This window comes from Myotis yumanensis, unplaced genomic scaffold (genome assembly GCF_028538775.1).
Source record: "Myotis yumanensis isolate MYYU_CA2020_CCGP unplaced genomic scaffold, mMyoYum1.0.hap1 SCAF_7, whole genome shotgun sequence".
Taxonomy (NCBI): domain Eukaryota; kingdom Metazoa; phylum Chordata; class Mammalia; order Chiroptera; family Vespertilionidae; genus Myotis; species Myotis yumanensis.
In genome coordinates, this window is record NW_027223758.1 from 70,187,504 (window position 1) to 70,200,176 (window position 12,673).

At 52.9% G+C, this 12,673-nt stretch overlaps 1 protein-coding gene across 4 annotated transcripts in view; it reads right to left on the minus strand.

Moving 5' to 3' along the window:
- The window catches only part of TOX2 (TOX high mobility group box family member 2), a 112,917-nt gene that overhangs the window by 76,442 nt on the left and 23,802 nt on the right, over positions 1–12,673 (minus strand). The gene's annotated exons all lie outside the window — the stretch shown is intronic.

A 12,673-nucleotide genomic window follows, 5' to 3' on the forward strand; every position in this document is an offset into this window, starting at 1 on the left:
CAGAGGGCTACCAGGAGGCTCCTCCAGGATGCGGGAGTCACTGTCCCCAGGTGGCAGAGCCCTCCCACCTGGCTCCAACCACATCATGCTCCTTCTAGACCTGTGCTGTCCAGGATGGTGGCCACCAGACACATGTGGCTGCTGAGCACTCAGAACGTGGCCAGTCCAAACTGAGATGTGTGTAAGTGTAATATATACATCGGTCTCAAAGACTTATTACACCAAAAGTGTTAAAAAGAATGCAAAATACCCGCATCGATATATTTCTATTGAATATATGCTGAAATGATAAGATTTTGGATATATGGGGTTAACTAAAATATATTATTAAAATGAACTTCACCTATTTCTTTGTCCCTTTTTTTATGTGGCTACTAGAGCATTATAAGGTCCATATGCCATTTGCAATATATTTCTACTAGACGGAGCTGATCTAGATGCCGTCCCAGCCACCCTCTGCTCCACACCCAGAACCTTGGAGAGAGAAGTGTCCACATCAGCAATAGCTGAATCCAAATCACCTGACAGACATGGGGAAACTGGGGCCCACAGAGGGAGAGGGACTTGTTTCAGGCAAGAGTCTGGTACAAGGCATTTACTCATCCAACAAATGCTCATTGAGTTCTAAGCGCTGGGACACAGCAGAGAACAAAATAGGGAGCCACAACCCAGCGCAGGGGTGACATGGTGATGACGCCGGCTTCCTCACCTGGCCAAGTCGCCCCGGGACCAGAGCAGCTGGACTTGGCACCAACCTCTCATCTCCCCACAGTCAGCCCCGATCACAGAGCTCACAGACTGCAGACTGGAGCTCCAGCCCCGACCCAGAGCAGACACACCGCAAAGGCCATTATCCAGCTGCAGCCGCCAAGACGGCCTGATGGCAGGACTGCCCAGTGGGCACAGCATGGCCGCCTGGCATGCCCGTGTCTCTACCTACTGTCCGCATTACCGCAGATTTATGGCAAAAATTATCCTCTCTCTCAGTTCCATTTAAAGCCATTTGGAGCTCACTCCCATCCCCGATTATAAATCTAATTGCACATTCCAAACAGACAAGTGCTCATTAAGCTTTAATTATGCACATGTTGTTTTCAACAAACATTTTCATTTGCTCGCTCTGAGGGGGAACGGTTCCAACGGGGCTGCCTGCGCTGGCAGGAGCTGGGCCTGCAAAGTGGGTCAGGGCGTGGTGGATGAGGCCATCCAAGGGCAGGGCCAGGACCCCTTCAGATTTGGTTTGTGACTTTAATGACCCTGCGCCACCCAGCTTCTGCTGCAGGAGATGCCAATGTGTGTCACACATTGCAGTGTGTCTAGTCTCGCCTAAGCTGGTGCCAATGGGCCTCTCTGGGGTGGGGAGGAGAAAGGATAGGACCCGCACGCCCAGCTCTGACCCACAAACCCATTCCCACTGGAGCTGGCTTCTTCAAAGCCTTAGGGCTTTTCCCTGCTCCCACCTGCCCACTCCTCCCCTGCAGCTGAAGCCATCTTTTCTCAGAACAATCTTCCATTCCCATTCAGTCAGTCATTCATTCCACAACTATTTGCTGAGCATAGACTTGATCAGGCAGTGAGGGGCCAGAGGGGATCACAACAGAGAAGGCCCCTTCTGGCTCTGCCCAGGTCCCTCTCCTTCAAGCCCCAACTCCCCGCCTGAGGAAAAGTCCCAATTCTTTACTGCAGCACTCAATGCGCTTGGGAGCCTGCCCCCTGCCAACCTGACCATCCAGGCTGGCCTCCGTGCCTCTTCCACCCGCCCCTGCTCTGCCTCTCTGAGATGTCTTGGGATCACTGTATGGATCACAAGCCCCCACACGTCCAGGCCTCCACAGCTCTGTACTCCACCTGCACCTCTCTTCTCTTTCTTTTCCTTGCAGTTCCACTCACTCCCATGCTGCCCCCTGCCAGGAAACCACGGCTGACACCCATCCCAGGCCACAGGGCTGCCCCTCTGCTGGGGAACATCTATGAAAGCATTGGCTGGACCAAAACACCATAACCAGCTGCCCCACATCCACTTCTGAGACCACCCCACCCCACTATTTCCCCAAAGGACCATCCCCCCAAAGTTGGAGAGGCACTCGTTCACTGTGTGTGGCCTTGAACAAGGCCTTCCTCTCTCTGGCCTCAGTTTCTTCATTTGTGTGTGAACAGGTTGAATGGGCAAGGCTCTCGGCCCCTGGGCAGTTCGGTAAGTTTAGACTTTTGTGGGTTTTCCAGAGCTAGACCTTCCTCTTCCCAGCTGAACAGTGAGAGCTCCACAACCTGCCTTCAGACCAGCCAGGCCCCTCCAGAGCACAGCGAGCTAGCCAGGGCACGTCTATCATGCGCAAATGGCACAACCGCAAAGATGGGGCACAGGGACCGTGCAGAACCCTAAGGCTACTCCCCAAAGAGCTTCTGGAAGTACAAGCAAGTGAAAGGAATGTGTCTTTTACATGGATATCAAGATCCATTCAGCCCTAGCTGGTTTGGCTCACTGGATGGAGCGTTGGTCTGCGGAATGAAGGGTCCCGAGTTTGATTCCAGTCAAGGGCACATGCCTGGGTTGTGGGCTTGATCCCAATAGGGGGCATGCGGGAGGCAGCTGATCAATGAATCTCTTTCATCATTGATGTTTCCATCTCTCTCTTTCTCTCCCTTCCTCTCTGAAATCAATAAATATATATATATATATTTAAAAAGATCCATTCAGCATCTATGGTCACCTGTGGTTGTAGGGCAGGGTCCCAGGAAACACGCTGAGATGAGGCAGGAAGTTCACTGGGGAGCCTGCGGGACAGTGAGGAGGACAGGGCAGAGGGACGAGCTGAACTGTGAGAAGCTCACATTAGAAGCCTCAGCCTTCACTGAGTCTGGAGCTGGGACGGCTCTGCAGAGATGTCCCAAACTGAGGCAGGAAGCCACGCCATTGCATTCCCAATGGGCAGTCATTGGATCCAGGCCGCCCTGGCGGAGGGTGACTGATGACCTTCCGCAAAGGCCCCCTCCTTCTACCAAAGGCAATACCCAGAGAGAGCTTAGCTGTGAGCCAGCCACAGCCAACATTGTCAACGGCTGGCAAAATGAGCATCTCAGTCAGGTAGAGATCTACGTGACTTACGACAGCATCCCCTACAGCGATGATCATCTGTTCTCATTTGGACAACATTTACATAGCGCTTACCAAAAGCCAGGCGCTCTTTTAATTGATTTACAAAAATTAGCTCATGTAATCCTCACAACAACCCTATGAGGTAAGGTACACTCCTAAGGTTCCCATTATACAGATGAGGAAACTGAGGACACACAAGGTTAAGTGGCTTGCCCAAGGTCACACAGCCAGTAAGTGGATGGAGTCAGGATTCAAACCCAGGAACTGGAACTGGATGGAGTCAGGAACTGGACGGAGTCAGGATTCAGAACCCAGGCTCTAATGATGAGGCTGTGCCTCTCCTGCGGTCTTGCCCTGCCGCCTCACAAAGACACAGAGCTGTCCACTTGCAGCCTCCTCCCCAGAGGCTGAGCTGTGGTCAGCGGTCAGCGGCCCAAAGCCTCAGGTCACCCAGCGCTGCCAGTATTTGTGCCTGACAATTATCTATCATCTGAGCAGTTGGGAATAAGTCCCAAAACAGATCCTTGCCAAAGACAATTAACTAACAGCCACAGGAGCGTAAGTCGGGTGGGACTGTGGCACGGGGTTGGGGGCAGGGGGCAAGTGTGGCTGGGACAATGAGCGGCAGATGATCTGGAAGATATTTTCTCCCCAGCGCTACAAAACAAGCCGCAATCATGCCACAAAGGGCTTGTATTGTTGGAAGGGAAATATGTCAACGACAGCGTTCAATCGTGGGGCGGTTAAAAAAAGAAGGGAAAAAAAAAAACCTTTTGAAAGTGTAATTTGACCTAGAAAGGTTTTCTAGGTCATCTGAACTTGGCACTTTTGCATCTAACCCCAAAACCTAACACAAAGTACCACGTTCACTTCCTTCTGCCAGGACCAGATAACACAGGAAATGATATTTGTAAACACTGCGGCTGTGTATTTAAGTGCTGTGTTAAAATCTGCCTTGGACCTGGGAGCCTAGAGAACAGTGGGGCAGCCCGGTTCTGGAAGCCCGTGGACCTGGGTTCACGCCCGACTCCGCACCTACAGCCGCTGTGTGGGGTGGCGGGGGTCCCACCTCTCTGATGCTCAGAATCCTCTCCTGTAAGAAGGGAATGGCCTCGGTGGGGGTGTCCATGCCGCCTGGCAGTGCGTGGGCACACCGAGGTGCCCTAGAAAGGCAGGGCCCTCCGTTCACCCCAGCTGCCCTCTGCTCTTGACTGTCGAACTTCCCTGCCCCAGGTCTGGGCTCTCCTTAGCAACCCTGCACCACAGGAGCCAGGAGGGCAGGGGGGTAGGTGGGGGGAGGGCTCTGTACTAACCGACCTTTTCTCTCCAGAAAACAGACAGAGAAAACCTTGCTTCAAGGCACATCAGATGCCAATGAGTTCTTCTACTCCATCTTTACTACCAAGCCACCAAGTGTAAGATAAACCATAGGGACTCGGAGACCGTCTCATGATCCCATTGGGGAAACTGAGGCCCGGGCTGGTAGATGGCCCACAGTTACTGGCAACAGTAAGCCAAGAGTTATAGCCACCGCATCACCGGGTCCCCAAGCCGTGTGTCCAGAAGAAGCCAGATTTAGCTCAAGGATGTGGGGAGCTTCCCTGCCTACGCCAAGCCCCAACTGACCACCTATGATGTACCCAGCCACCTGCCAGTCTCTGAAGGGACCAGGGGCACAGAACAGATCTCCAGGGAAGCTTGGGGTCCACGGGGAGCAGAGGCATTAGCACTGATGACGCCGGGGGTGCAGGGCACCAGGTGGAGATAGGCCAGGTGAGAGCAGTTGATGTGCCCCTCTCAGGCAGAGGAACCAGAGTGAGCAAAGGCTAGGCAGCTGGGAGGATGATAAAAGTGGGGTGTATGCTGGGGGGAGGGCTGTCTAGAAATCATTGAAGTGGGGCTACCGTGCAAAGTGGATGGGGAATCAACATTCACTGAAGAGAAAAGAAAAAGGTGAGCATCTGAAGCAATGTTTCTCAAAGAAGAGTCAGGCTGGGTGCCTAGTTTGGCCAGAGAGTAATAAAATGATCTGTGAAGCAACAATTAAATCGTTAAAGCCGTGTGGCAGTGACGTTGACGGAGAACTTTAAATCAATGGAACAGAAAGAGGGCAGAATCAGACACCCTGTATGGAACCACGCTACGGTTCAGGAGGGCGCTTACTATGTGCCCATTTCCATGTGCCGAGCTTCACATCCCATATTGCACTCAGTCCTCGCAACAAGCCTATGAGGGAGGCATTATAATCTGTTTAATAGGGAAGAAGAGCCTAAGTGAAGCAACGTGCTCAAGGATCTCAGCCAGAGAGGGGCAAAGCCACAATCTTAACTGTGCGAGCTCACACACTCACACCACCACCCTATTTTGTCTCTCCTTTGGAAAACAAAGAGACAAAGACCAATTATTTAATAAACAGAATGGGGCTAACAGGGTTAGCCTGTTCCCATTCAGGAACACTGAACCAGATACCCGCTGCAAGCCGCCCACCGAAATGTACTCGAAACAGATTAAAGAGTTAAATATAAAAAGTCATGTTTTAGGGAAATATCAGAAAACAGAACAGAATGTTTATCAGATGTGCGGCGGCGGGATAACTTCCTCAGCCCTCGAAGCAATCACGGAGGAAGGGAGATTGACAGATTCAAATACACACGCATTAATATCTTCTGGAGAAGGAAGCATAATAAAGCCAAACGGGAAAGGACATCAGACTAAGAAAATAGCACCAACTATGAGACAGTTAATATATACGATGCAGAAATGGCTCCGTCAAATTAAAGAGACAGCAAGATGCCGAAGGACACAAAGAAACGACATAAGCAGGAAAGCCACAGAGGAGGCAATCTACCCAGAAACACACACACAGAACAAAATATACGCTTGGTTCGATGACAAAGGGGGGACCGTACATAAACACAGATATTATAGTGAAACGGAGGCTTCCCACCTCCGCCATCAGGGAAAACAGTTCCTAGAGTACTACGAAGCAATATGGTGGCCACCCCCTCTATTCCATCCCCCATCCCCCACCCCAGGCAGAGAGCAGGGTAGACATGGACCCAAGACCCCTGCCCACTGCCTCAGGAGGCACCCCCCGCACCACAAAGCCCATCAAGCAGGACTGCCCACTCCGTCTTGCTTAAAACAGCCTTCTGTTCTGAGTGCTGGGGAGGGTAGCAGTGATGGAAGGGACACCGTCTTTGTCCTCCTGAAGCTGTGGAGTAGTGAGGGGAACAGGACTGAAATAAGTATATTGGGAACCAGAGTACATGGGAGCCCATAGCCTGCTCAGAGAAGGTGGGTGGCTTCCGAGCAAATCTACCTGCTGGCTGAACAGAATTAGCCAGGTGAGGGCAGAAAGCACCAAATGGAAGGGAGAGGGCAGTGGGAACAGCATCTGCCAAGGCGGAGAGCTGGAGATGGGGGCTCATTCATTGGAGAGGAAGGTAGTGAGAGCTGAGATGCAAAGGCAAACAGGACCTTATCCTGGGAGCACTCAGGGCCACACTGGGGAGCTGCATTTTAGAAGCTGGCCTCTGGCTCCAGGACGAAGGATGGGTTGGGGAGGGCGAGACTGGAGCCTGTCTAGGAAACCAGGCAGAAGTTGCTGTGACGATCCGGGCTGGGACCAGGAAGCAGGACCCGAGGAGAGCCTGGGCAGGGAAGAAACATCCGATAAAGCAATGAGAATTAAAACAGTGTGTCAGTGATTCAGAAAGAGAAATCTACATCGGTGGTAGAAAGGGAGCCAGATTAAAACCACGACAGTCCCCAGTGTGTTTTCCAAAATGCAGAACCCCAAGTCTGAGATGAATGAAAAGTGCCAAGAGCAAGGGATCCCCAGGAGTCAGAAGAGGGGTGACTCATGCAGCTTGCAAACCCTTAATTTCCTCTCCTTGGTCACACACTTCCTTCTGATTTCTTTTTCTGATGATTCATAAAAAAAATTTTGCCTTTTAAATCAAACCAGAAATGCTTGCACACCTGGGCTCATTCTGCCCAAGCTTTAACCTCTGCTCCTGAGCCAACAAAACCCAACTTAACCCCAGGTGACTAAGAAGACACTGGTTGCCGAGAAACAGAGGAAATGAGGTTTTTGGCTCTGCCCTGTGCCCCACGAGAGTCCTCAATGGCAACACACAGATCCACAGACCATTAGTCAGAACCCAGACTTTGGATTTCAGATGAGGGTGTTCAGAACTGAATCAAGCACTGGGCACACATGTTGGGAGACCATCCTTCTATATCCCCATTTTACAGATGAGGAAACTGAGGCTAAGACAGGTAAAGGAAACTGCCCGAGGTCTTTTGTCTATTAGGTGGCTGAGCTGGGATTCAAACCCAGATCTGATCTCTTTCCACATGTACACGTGGACCCTCAGGCTGCTAAAATGTCACGCCGAGTTTTCACATTAAGGAGACTATGGGCTGCACAAGGACTAGACCAAGAGCAGGTGTAACAGGAATCAGTCTGCTCCTCTTCGGGCACTTGTCTCCTCATACACGTCCAGGAGCATCTGGCCATCCTCACAGGCCCAGAGCTCCCTGCATCCTCCACAGACACGGCCCCAGCCCCCACAGGTCTCAGGGTCCACTGGGGGAGGCAGGCGACAAACAAGCAGAAGATGACTCAGGCTGCCACATGAAGGATGGATTCTGTGAGACTCCATCCTGTGAGTCTCAGTTTTCTCATCTATGTAATGGGCTCATAAGAAACCTTGTGGCCCTCGCCGGTTTGGCTCAGTGGATAGAGCGTCAGCTTGCAGACTGAAGGATCCCGGGTTCAATTCCGGTCAAGGGCACATGCCTGGGTTGTGGGCTGGATCCCCAGTAGAGGGTGTGCAGGAGGCAGCCAATCAATGATTCTCTCATCATTGATGTTTTTCTCTCTCTCTCTCCCTTTCCCTTCCTCTCTGAAATCAACTTTAAAAAAAGAAAAAAGAAACCTTGTGAAAGCACTGCCAAGAGGTTCTTGGCATAGAGTTGATGCTTATAGGGTGGAAGAACAAGGCCTGGGTTTTTGCACCTAATCACAAACCAGGAGAAGTCCATCCTGTCATCCATAAGTCACTCCCCTGCTCAAGACCCTTGGAGGCCCTGCTGTCAGGATGAAGGCCCACATTTCCCCTTGGTGCCCAGGCCCTGCTGATGCCTCCAGCCCCAGCCCTCCCCACCTCCCACAGGAGCGCTACTCTCCTGCCAGCTGAACCATGCCTGGACGTGCCAAGGCGCTGGGCCTGGAGCACAGGTCTCCTGTACACTGGCATTGCTGTCAGTCTCCCCTTCCTTCCTACAAACACTCGATGACCACCAGTGCCAGGCCAGCCCTGTCCTGAACACACAGAGGCTCCGAAAGTGGCTGAGGGCATGTATGTGAGTGTGTACATGTGCCCATGTGTGTACATGCACATGAAATAAGCATCCACACAAACCCAGCCTGACCCCCTTCTGCTTGGCTGGCTCTTCCCCCTTCACTCATGCCTCCGTATCCTAAAGGAAGATTTATTGAGCATTTGCTTGGTGCCAGGCACTGTTCTAGGCCCCTGGATACAGCACTGACTAGAGATCCCTGGAGCGTCCTTCTTGCATTGGAGACAAAAGCAAACAAAAAGCATGGTCAAGAAGTCACTTGCACCACAAGGTAGAAGGTTCTAAGAACTACAGGAAGCAGGTGAGATGAGCCCAAGTGCTGGGATGGAGGATCTGCAAGTTAAACAGGTGGTCAAGGCAGTCCTCGTTAAGAAAATGACAGTTGAGCAAAGACTAGGAGGAGGTGAGAGAGTGGGCCAGGCAGGTATGTGGGGGAGAAGCGGCCCGTGCACAGGCCCTAGGGTGGGAGTGTGCCAGTGGAGAGCAGCAGGGTGGGCAGAACAAGCCAGGAGCGAGGGGAGGAGAAAGCAGGGAGGCAACAGGGGACGGAGCGTACCCCACAGATGGCACTCGATTACCCCTCCCCAGAGAAAGGAAGCCAGCACTTTTTCCGAGGCCTTATCTGATGCTGTGGTCAGAGGAGCCAGCGAGGGCAGGGGTGAGGCTGCAAAGCTCGGCACACACATCGGAGGAACCTCAGCGGGGCCTCCGAGCAGCTGACATCCGCTCGGCCTGCGGCTTCTTCCTGTGGCTTCTGCATCTCTGGTTGCCCCAAGGCTGCTATTTTTGCTCCTGTTGGGGGTTCTATGCAGGGCTCTGCTGTGGACAGTACTGGGGGCCACTGGGCTTGGCCCCTCTTTGGGTTTGCTCCACTCAGAGCAAATGTCCTAAGTGTCTTTGGGGACATTTACTGTCCGGCGAGTGGGAAAGAAGAAGGCGCTGGCTGCCGGTGTCATCTTGTCACTCCTCACGGCCCTCCAAGCTCAGAAGGATTAGGTGGCTTGTCCGAGATCACACAGCCAAATCAGACCACAGGCTGAGGATTATAATCCAGTCTGTCTAGGTCTGAAGCCACTTAATTTGCAAGGATCTCTGCACTTTCTGCCCAAATTAATGTTCCCAAGCAACTATTCTGTGCTGTCCAGGCTTCCAGAGGCGGGAGGGTAAAGATGCATCATCGCAGGTGTGCCCCTCAAGGGCATCTCAGTACTGCTGGGGAGGACTTGACGGGGTGGGCACAGGAAGGGGTCCCTGGCCCAGACTGCTGGAGGTGGGACGGGGCGGGGGGCAATCAGAGAAGGCTTCGGGGAAGCAGCGATGCCACGCTCTGTCTACAAGAACAAGCAGGAGTTTGAGGGATGGAGGAAACCCTGCTTCTAGACCAAGGGGCTGCATATACAAAATCGAGAAGCATGACAGCTTGATCAGTGGGAAGGAGCCTTTCGGAAGCAGCAGGGCAGTGGTTCTGCCTGGCAGGGAGGAAGCAGCTTGCTGACTTCAGACACGGAAATGAGACCTGTGCCCCAGGTGGGCATATAGAGGGTATCCAAACAGATCCCGCAGGCCACATGGGACATCCAATCCAAGGCTATAAGCTGGGGCTGGGTTCACAAAGACGCCACTGGCTGCTGTGGGGCGAGCAGATTCCACAGGGGAAGGTGGAGTCATGGAGGCCTGGGGGATGCTCCCAAGGGAAGGGCGGAGAAAATGGTTGTGCCCTGAAGGTGGAGCCAGCAGGGAGTGAGGCACCTGCAGGAAGTGGGACAGAGAGGGGAGTCAAGGATGCCTTAAGCCAAGAAGTGGACAGTCCTGGTGCTCACCAAATGGGCATGATGGTAGAGGGCATGTCCGGGGGAGGGGTGTGAGTGAAGACAAGGACCTCTTAAAGCCACTGTCTCCTTCACATGAACCCTCTTGGGTGAGGACACGCAAATCAAAGCTGCCTTTCCATACGACTCCCCACCCTGGAGGGGCTGCTGCTCCTGTGGCTCCACTGTTCTGCACAGGAGGTAAGCCCCGGAGAAGGTGAGTGAGTACATCGCCTAAAGCCTCAGAGCCAGAAATCAAGAGAGCGAAGCCCGCCGATCCAGGCCCACCTGATCCCACTCCCGGGCTCAGCCCAACACACAGCGGGAGGAGACCCCATGCCCTCCCTGGGAAACGGCCTCCAGGGTCTGGCAGAAGCTGGAAGCCACTCCCGGTCCATGATATGCCAGGGCTTCATTTGCGATTGTCCACACACGGGAACATTTGCCAGACTGAACAGAGAGAGATGGGGACTCCCAGGCCCCCTGGGGTCCTGCTGAGGCCATCGGGGCTGCCGCAGCAGAGCTGCCTCCTGGGGCTCCCAATTTCATTAATTACTGAATAGTAGGGTTTGTGAATGCACGAGGCAGCAGGGAGGGAGTCCTCACGGATGCCACTAACCGAGGAAGGAAATGAATTTCAAACATGACGCTCACCGTCCCCGGCAGGTGCCACCACAGCCCTGGTTTCCAGCATGGAGTAGACAGTCGGGGTTGGTGGGGACAGCCTGAATTACTTTTCTGAGAGAATCGGAGACCAAAACAAGGCGAAGCACTTACCCAAGATCACAGCGCAGTTACATAGCAGGACACACACATATAACCCAGCCTCCCACTCCCTGGGCACCTTCATTCTTTCCATAAATATTCAGTGGGTGCCCCCTGCGTGCAAGACCTTGTGCCGGCAGACACCTGGGCCCTTTTCACAGGCTCCCCGGGTCCCCTCACCAGGAGGGGAGCACATCGTTATTTACCAAGCACCAGCAATGGGCTTCCTAGATCTTATCCCATTTAATCCACCCAACAGTCCGCCGTTCTGTAGGCAAGGAAACCCCGGCTCAGAGAGGTAAGGCGACCTGCAAGGTCCCACAGCAAGCAAGGACAGGGCCAGGGCTCACAGCCAAGTCTTAAACATGGGTTCGGCTTCTGTTCACCATGCTTGGGGTGTCAGGGGGGATACTCCAGCCACACCCTCCCTTCCAGAATCACCTCCCTACAAGGCCGTCCTCCCCGGCCAGCCCCGGGCTCTCAGCAAGCACTGGTTCTGTGACTGGCTGTTCTCCCGAGACCCCAGCAACGCAATGCTGGTGACTAGTATTCAGTATGCTACTCAGAAAGTGTCCAAAATAAGAGTCAGTTCTGTTTCAAGACAGCCGGTAAGTCCCTGTTAATCCCTCTCCCAGTCAAGAGCCCATGAAAGTCACCAGAGAAAGTCCTATCAGCCAGGGCCGGGAAGCATACTGTCTGTCGCCTTACGGTCGCGCTCCCTAAGAAGAAAAGCAGAACACAGGGTCTCTGGCTATAAGCACAAGAGGAAAGCTCCCCAGGACACACACACACACACACACACTCAGTGTGAGCCATGAAATCCTCTTCCCGAGCACACCTGGATGTTCTGGGTCATTCATTCGTTCTCATTTATGGAGGTCCTACTTAGTAGGCAAAGTGTTAGGCTGTGCGTATGTGTGCACATACAAGCATATACACACACAATCATCCTAACAGAGGGAAGTAGGTATCGATGTTCCCATTTTATGGATGAGGAGAGTAAGTCTTGCAAAGCTCAAGAAGCTTGCGCTACGTCATTAATTGTACTTGGGGCCCAGCTGGGATTTGAAACCTAACCCAGACCCTGGTACCCAGTGGGCACTCAACAGCTATTTCCTCAATGGCTGGCTGGCTCCACAGCCTCACAGCAGACCTGGAGGCCTGTGGTCTTTGCTCTTAGACCCCGTGTGGAGAAAGTGGAGATCACCCAGGGGGCACAGCAGCCCATTTCTTGGTCTCTCTTGGTTTGCCCGGGGTATTCCAGGCCTGACTGGGTCATTTCCATTTCTGGGACACACGTGCACGACGCAGATTTTCAACAAGGGCTGTGGGAAATCAGCACCAGAAGAGGTCAGGCTCCTGCTGCGCTGGGTGCAGCCCTGTCAACTGCGACAAGCCCCGCCCCCAACTCAGACAACTCCCATCACAAAGACAATCTCTAGCTGGGGACAGCTGGAAAATGGCATTCATGTTAGGTTCCTGCATTCAAAATCTGTCACCTATTATGTGTAGATGTGCTTGTCCTCAAATCTGTGATGATGTCCTTCCTCGTTTTTTGCTGTCCTTTCTCCCACAAAAATGACAACAGGTAACCTCAACTGGTTATTTTTCAATATCCTTAGTGGACAAAAGG